The sequence below is a fragment of the Tyto alba genome, unplaced genomic scaffold (assembly GCF_018691265.1).
Source record: "Tyto alba isolate M040663 unplaced genomic scaffold, T.alba_DEE_v4.0 Super-Scaffold_2, whole genome shotgun sequence".
NCBI classification, from domain to species: Eukaryota; Metazoa; Chordata; class Aves; order Strigiformes; family Tytonidae; genus Tyto; species Tyto alba.
In genome coordinates this window covers 50,839,910-50,847,502 of record NW_024881282.1, presented here as the reverse complement: position 1 = coordinate 50,847,502, position 7,593 = coordinate 50,839,910, and positions in this window count along the sequence as shown.

Below are 7,593 nucleotides of genomic sequence, written 5' to 3'. Positions count from 1 at the left end.
TGGTATTGTGCATTTAAGGATTGATTTCCATATGGCTTCTTATTTTGTGAACTGGTACACGTCGTGGGCATCGTGGTGCCCAGTGATGAGGGAAGTGCTGTCCTGCAAAGGACATAGTGTTTCCTTTCACTCGTGTCTCTCTGCCACAGCTTCGCTCACATCTCTGTGATTCTCATTCTTTGGCAACCTGCGAAAATATTGCACGTGTGTCTGGTTTGGGGAGGGTTGATTGTTATATACTTTTTTTATATATATTACTTGTTCGCACTCTGCAAACCATAGAAAGCTGCCCCTGTGGGGTGCTTTGGTTATCTGTGGAAGCTGGTGGCAGGATCCCCTCCTCTATTTGCTCTCAATAACTTCTTACAGGTAAAGGGAATAACTCTGATTTTCTGCATATATACATCCTTTGTTTTCCCAGGAGAGAAGGAAATATATGGTGACACAGATTCATTATGGATTTTTAAGCCAGTAGCTTGGGGCTCACAAATCTGGATTAACAAAATCCTCTCTAGCTTTGCTCCAGAAGCTTTTGTGACTGAGTTGTGCAGCTGATTCACCGAGCAAAAGGTAAGAAGGGAATTGAGTTGATGCAGCTTGCTTGATCGGCAATCATATCTTCAAATCTGTTAGAAATGTCATTTGCAAAGGCCTCTGGAAGTAAGTAATGGTTACGAGGATATTAAATCATTTTGCAGAGAGTCTAACATCCCAAATTAAACATCTAAATTGGCGTGCAAAGACAGGTAGTAAGTATCTCCTTGGCACAGCAGTTTGTGATGCTGAGGGAAGAAAAAAATAAATCCTAAAAGTCACTCTTCTGTCCCAGCCTGAACCTTGTTGATTTAGAAATGTCTTTCTAATCCCCATACTTGATCATGGAAACTGGGGATTTCCTTGTAGCAGATTATTCATTGATTTCCCCCTTGGCTTTGTGGATTTCCAGTTTTTGCGGTGTATTCTCCGAAGAGTATTTGCAGCCAAAGGGGCTGCTTTTTTCCAGAGCCATCTGCAGAGTCAAATTCTGCATTTTATTTAATATTTATACGCAATTGCTTTGAGGAATTCTGTTCCGTCGTGCTGTCTACTGCTCCGCTTCAGTAAGACCTGCCTTCTCTTTCATGTAGTGCAATTAAATAATTTTGTTTATACAGTATTTTTCTCTGCCAGCTTCTTAGGCTCATTTAAAAAGTTGAATAGGAGCACTTTTTTGTTGCACTTTTACTGCTTTGTGTGTTTCTGTGTTGCAGTAAAAGATGAGATTTCACAACGCATTAGAAAATTTAGCTACTGAATGGAGGAACTGAATTCAATGCTTGGACCAGATGAGGGATGTCTTGGCGGGTGTCCAGTGGCATTTTAAAAGATCGTTGCCTGTCATTTCTGGTGTAAACGTAGCCCTTTGACAGGGGTCCAGCACAGCCTGCTGAATTTGAAGGGCTATTATCCCCTGGGCTCTTCGGTAAGCGCCACAGGATGCAAGCTGGGAAGCGCAGTGGAGAGGTGGCGCAGGTCCCAGCTTCCAGGCTCGAGGTTCCAGGTGTGTTTTGACGGATTCGTCCTAGATCAGAACAAAGGCATTCTCAAGGCGTGAGAGTGCAGAGCTGTCCACGCATCTGCCCCCCCCGGGCTCAGCCCCGGTGCCGCCGCCCGCCCCAACCCGCCTCCGGCTGCTCTTTGCGGCCGGGAGCCCCCCGCTCCCGAGCCAGGGCTGCGGTGTCACCCCCCCAGGAGCAGGGGTGTCTACAGAGAGCCACCAGGCATCTCGCCTCGTTTCACGCAGTAGGTGAGAGGATCTGTGAGCGTGTGTTATCCCGTCAGATTCTGGCTGGGAAATGTGAAAGGGGAAACACCGGTTAATGTTTAAAGCCCTTTCATAGATAAGGTGTAGGGATTAAGTAGCTTCAAGGAAGTGTCTAAAGCAGTTTGCTAGGGGTTTAGTCCTTACTTGAAAAATTAAAACTATTTTATATTGGGCAGTCAACACCTGGGTGGGTCTGGTGCGATGGGGGCGCAGTGTGGGTTGCGGAAGGAACACGATGTGCAAGCATCTTTGCTCAGCATTGCAAGGATGGGAGCTGCCTGCCAAATCTGTGTTTCTGCAAACTTTAGCCTAAATGGCCAAAAATATATTAAAGCCAAGAATAAACATGTGGAAGAAGAGACACCTAGGACAGTGTTTAATAAGAAAAGAAAAAAACTCCAGCCATGGCTTATATATCAGATGAAAGGAAGCACAGCAGAATTCCTAATTATGAAACCTATTGTATCATATGAATATTTTCTTGCAGTCCCTGACAGAAATCCTATAGCTGGAGTTATCAAAAAATCAACTTATTTCTGTGTGTGAATTCTTTGAGGATCAAAAGCTGTTGGGTTTTTTTAGTGTGGGAGTTTTTTGTTGGTTTGGGGTTTTGTTTTGGTTTTGGATTTCTTTTTTTGTTGTGTTTTTTGTGTTTGTTTTGTTGTTGTTGTTGTTGTTGTTTTTTTTTTTTTTTTTTTCCCTCAGCATGGAGCAGCTGCTATTCCTCCATTAGCTTTCAATCAGAAACCAACCCCTTCCCTTTCTGGCATCTTAAGAGGTTGCTACACTGATCTGTCAAGCTAACAGTCTTTGCTGCAGAAAGCATGAGCGGGAAAACCTCTGAGGGAATATGTGTGCAATTAATCATACTGCCTTGTCAGGTCACAGACCCACCGAATGAATCAACCCCAAAGTTTGATATCTGAGAGGCTGTGCGATTTTCTTTCTGGTTTGATATGCTAGCACGAATGCTGTCGTTACTTGCACTGTGTTTAATTCACAGCTCTTTGGTGGTCTAATGGTTCTCAAAAGCCAAGAAATCACTTTGCATGCATTGGATGCATGGCTGGAGATGCAATAAGAAGAAAAAGAATAGCCTATTAAATTATATAGCCATAATTTGAATGTAAAATTTTATTATAAAATATGTTGGCATAGCTGTAAAATTGTGTACACACCTACAATACACAAACAATATCCAAACAGCACATATAGCAATCAACCTGAAATAACTCTCCCAGAAAGGCAATAAAAGTTCCTTGAATTACATTTGATACTGCATTTAAAAAAAAAAAAAAAAGCAATCTGCCTGTAATTTAATTTAATGAGCTAATACAGTGTCAGACATTACCTTACATAATGTAAATTTTTCATAACTTTTCAGCTAACATAATGTTTATCTCTTTATTTATTTGGATGCCGATTGCCATTCACTAAAAGCAGTTGGAAAAAATCAACTATTAAGCTGTTTGGTATAATTGCTTGTTCAGCAGCTGACAGCAACTGACGGTTTCTGGACAAAATACTTCAACTATTTGGACCCCATACAGCAGGATCGATTCAAAGAGAGATGTGAGCAACTAACGTTTTGTTTCAAAAGCCCCAGAGAGCCAGCTTGTAGATCATTTCCATTTCCTCACTGTGGGATTAGGACAAATCCAGACTTCAGATAAGGAGCAATTTCTGATCATACCTATCAGAGCACGTGCCAGTATTGAAGTCTTTGCCTTTTCAATATGTGCACATGGCTTCATTTCAGTTCAGTGCATTTCGATACAAGAATGCAATTTCAATGCATTTCAATGCGAGGCCCCTAAGCTGAAGGTTTGTGGGGCTGCAACCTGAATTTTGCAGGGCAGCTGCTTTGATCAGAGCCACAGCCCTTCTCCACTTGGCAGGAGAGCAGCTCTCCCCCGGCCCCTTTCCTGCCTTGCAGCAATCGGGGTCCTCACAGGAGAGGGGGCAGAGCGGCCACCACCTCTCCGCTGCCATGCTCGCCAAGGTCGGAGGCAGCATCATCCCCGGGATGTAATATTTGGTGTTTGCTGGGAGCCTGGATATCGGGCACCCTGCCAGGGTGTGGGGATAAGGGGGGGCAGCACGACCCAGGGGCGAGAGCTCCCACCTAAGGACAAATGCAAAACGCTGGAAGGGGCATGGGTTTGGCAACATGTGAAGTGAAAACTCGTGTAGAATTAAACGGGCTGAACTGTCTTTTCCTGCACTATCCCTCTGAAGAATAATGTTTGAGACAATTAAAAATTAACTGTGAAATTGTCCCGTAGTCTGTTTTTAGGCAGGGAGCGACTAGTTTGGAAGGACCGAATAGACAGCAGTCAGTACATCTAAATGGTGAGTAGTCTAGATCTTAATTATTTTTTTTTCTGAAAAATAATGAAAAATAAGTCCAATACCAAAGGAAAAAAAAAATATATTAAAATTCTGGAGCTAAGTAGCGTCCCTTGCTTTTGATGGATTAATTTTCAATCTTTATTGAAAATATAGAACGTATGCTATGAATGTACAAGCATCTGGACAAGTGAATCACAGGCAGTAAATGATTCTGGTGTATTAAAAGCAGATAGTGTCCTATGAACTTGGCTGCTTTTTTACAGACAAACTGGAGACTAATGGAGACATATACGGGAAGCAATACACCATAGGAAGCATTTTAAATAATGCCTCGAGATCTTATTGAAAAAATTAATTTAGATCGGGCTGGCAATAAGGGAGGGGAGGTTGAAAATGGGCTGCAGAACTGTCAACACAAAGCAATAATGAACAGCGAGATTCTGAGCGCAGGTGTAGGGTGAGGTGTCTCGGTAGCTTTATTCATTATATGAAATGGCAAGGTAAAGGGCAAATTAATTGAATTTTTTAAAATATGCCAGATCAGGAGGTTTGTGAGCTCCAGTTTGACAGGCAGGTGATTCAACAGCAAATATGAGGAGCTAAGAATATTAGCAGAAGAATAAAATGTCTTTTCTATTCCTGCAAAATACAGAGTAATAAATGAGGATGGAAGGACAGAGCAAATATGATGTCTGGTGGGAGGAAACATCTTGGCAAGCAAAAATGTGACTGTAAAGCCTTCAGACAGATGCTAGGCAGCACGCTGGTGTGATCGTTGCTAACTAACCCCAGCTTTGACGGCATTTAGCTGGTGTCAAGGGCTGAAACCACAGCCTTTTCTCCGATAGCTGTCACTCAGTGACTTCTTGGGAGAATATGGGGCTACCATGTCGGGGTTTTTAGCCTGATTCAACCTGTTTTTTTAACTTGTTTTTCTCAGATGAATGTGCATTTTCCCATTCTTTTTACATTGAAATCGCTGGGAAGTTTACAGCAGTGTTTCGCTGGATTTTTGCAGCAATTGGGGCAGTTTGTAGTGCCTGAGGCTGTGATGGGGACAGCATGAGGGGGGGATGGAGTTGAGGCCATTGCTGTCAGGCTCTGCTGTCTTCGGGCTCTGTCACTGCAGCATCAGGACTATCACAGATTTTTCTTTCAAAAAAGCAAGATGTTTCTGCTGCAAATATGCGTATGGCTGCAGAACCCCCGCCTAAACTCTTCCTCGGGCAATGGTGTTTGCACAACTGGATGCAGCAAGCAGGATATCTCCAGGGCTGAGCATCTCAAAATGCCAACAGGTTTAGGGGTAGGTTGGTTTTTCCTCCAAGATATTTTTGGCATAGAACACATAGTCGTGCACAAAAGTTACTTGTCTGTAAACTCTTTTGCTTGCTTACAGGACATGCACGTGTGCCCAAGGAGTTCTCACTGTACAAAGTGAGAAAAAATAAAGGAGTTTTAGGCAAAACTCCATGTTTCAAATCAGATTTTAATGACCTAAAGTTTAAATTATTTCTTGACCTATCTTGAAACTTTGTGGGAATTATTTTTTTTTGTCCAAAATACCTGTACAGATTTATAGCCCATTTTGTAGCAATAAGGCAGCTAATGTATGGCTTCATAGTAGAAGCTTGTTGCAGCATTAACTGTGCTTCCAAGTAAGATGGATTAGGAGTTGTTCCTTCCTTCCACCCTGCTATTGGAGTGACGCACATACTCCTTGATTTCACTCTGTTGTTTCCTTCTTAAGCACCCTTTCTTCGGCACACAAATACATATGTATTGTGCAGTAAAGGTTTACCAAACTCATCATTATTCTGTATTCATGCACACCGAGCTGTCTCTCTCAATAATTAGCTTTATAATGATCGAAGACATTCTGTACCAACTTACATTCCTCCTTGTTTTATTGTTGCTCTACCACTCCTGTCTAACAGTTCTTGTGTTGCATTTTCAAGGTTGCTTTTATTGATAGCCAAAACAAAAAGGCAAAGTAAAATTGAAAATCCAAATTCATTAGTTTTATATTTGTTTTGCAAAGACATATTAAAATTAACTTTTTGTTTTGTTTGATGTACATTCTGAGCTTTGCTAAATAACCTTGAAGACCGCATTGCCAAGTCAAGCATTGCTATTAGCAATACTCATTATGTAGCTCAGAAGCATTCTGGTAATCTGTCCCTCTCCATTTAAACACTACCTATTATCCCCTATGAAATCTGAGAAAAAATCACGTAAGAGGTGCTGCAGCCTTTCTGACAATGAAGGGTTTGATTCCCTTTTGAAGAGAGTAAATTTCTTTCAGCAAATGTACCACATTAAAATCTGCTCTGTCCTTGGGTGGGGAAGAATAGGGCTGGCAGCACAGTTATTTTTCATAACATCTTTCAAATGAGGATTTTAATTGGACCGTAGGTCTCCTCACATCCCCAGGAAGCGAGAATTTCCTTTTCCAGGCAGCTGAACTGCTGCCTTCAGAGATGAAGTGTTATGTGTAAGGTCACACAGTGAAACAGAGAGGGATATGGGATGCAGGGATCCTGGTTCCTCAGTCCTTACCCCAGCTACTAGCCCAGTTTCTCATCCTTTGCTGAAAACATCTGCAGGAAGATGCAGGTTTTGTGATGAAATTCTGCATTTCTGCACATCAGCAACCCCATTAAACGCTGATAATGCTCTGGGGGAGCCTGCTCTGCCAGCTGGGATGTACGACTGCAAGTGGTGGTTCTTGCTTCTGCTTCCACCTCAGGCACTGGATGCCAGTTTGGCGATGAAGCGGCAGTTCTCCGTGGTAGCCAGGGATGCTACTCACACATCTGAGGGGAGACAGCTTTTCCTCCCCTTCCTCCCTCCCCCAGTCACTTTATCCCCTACTGTTCCTCTGAACAATGCCCTCACAGTTTGAACTAATTTTCTTTGAACGGCAGGCACTGCATAACTCATACTTTTGCCTGTTATTCCTTCCCTAAACATCTGCCATTATTTATCTGGACGGTTTAAACTCTTTATGTTCGATTTATTACTCTCTCTGAGAATGACCTCCAGCTTTGTGTGGAAATACACTCAGCGGTGGAAACAGCTGCCAGCTGTAGGGCTCCCCTAGCTCCTCTTGTGATGGTTTTCATTACCACAAGGCGATCTCCAGCACCGTTTCAGAGGGTGGGATTTGATGACCATGCCATTTTCCTGGAAAGAGGCAGCATCCCCATTCAACCCAAGGTAGCACATTCTCTTTTACCATCTAAGTTTTTGAGTGAAGACATTTTTAACGCTGATCTGGAGGCAGATGCCATTGATGAGCCCCTTTCCTCGGCTACGTTGGCAAAAGAGCTGCCCTTTCCTTTCCCGCTGGGTGCACAGTGACTGGGAGGCAGCGGTGGGCTCCCACCAAGTGATGCTTCTCCAGCAGGTCTGAGGACATGGCAGTCGTGCTGCCA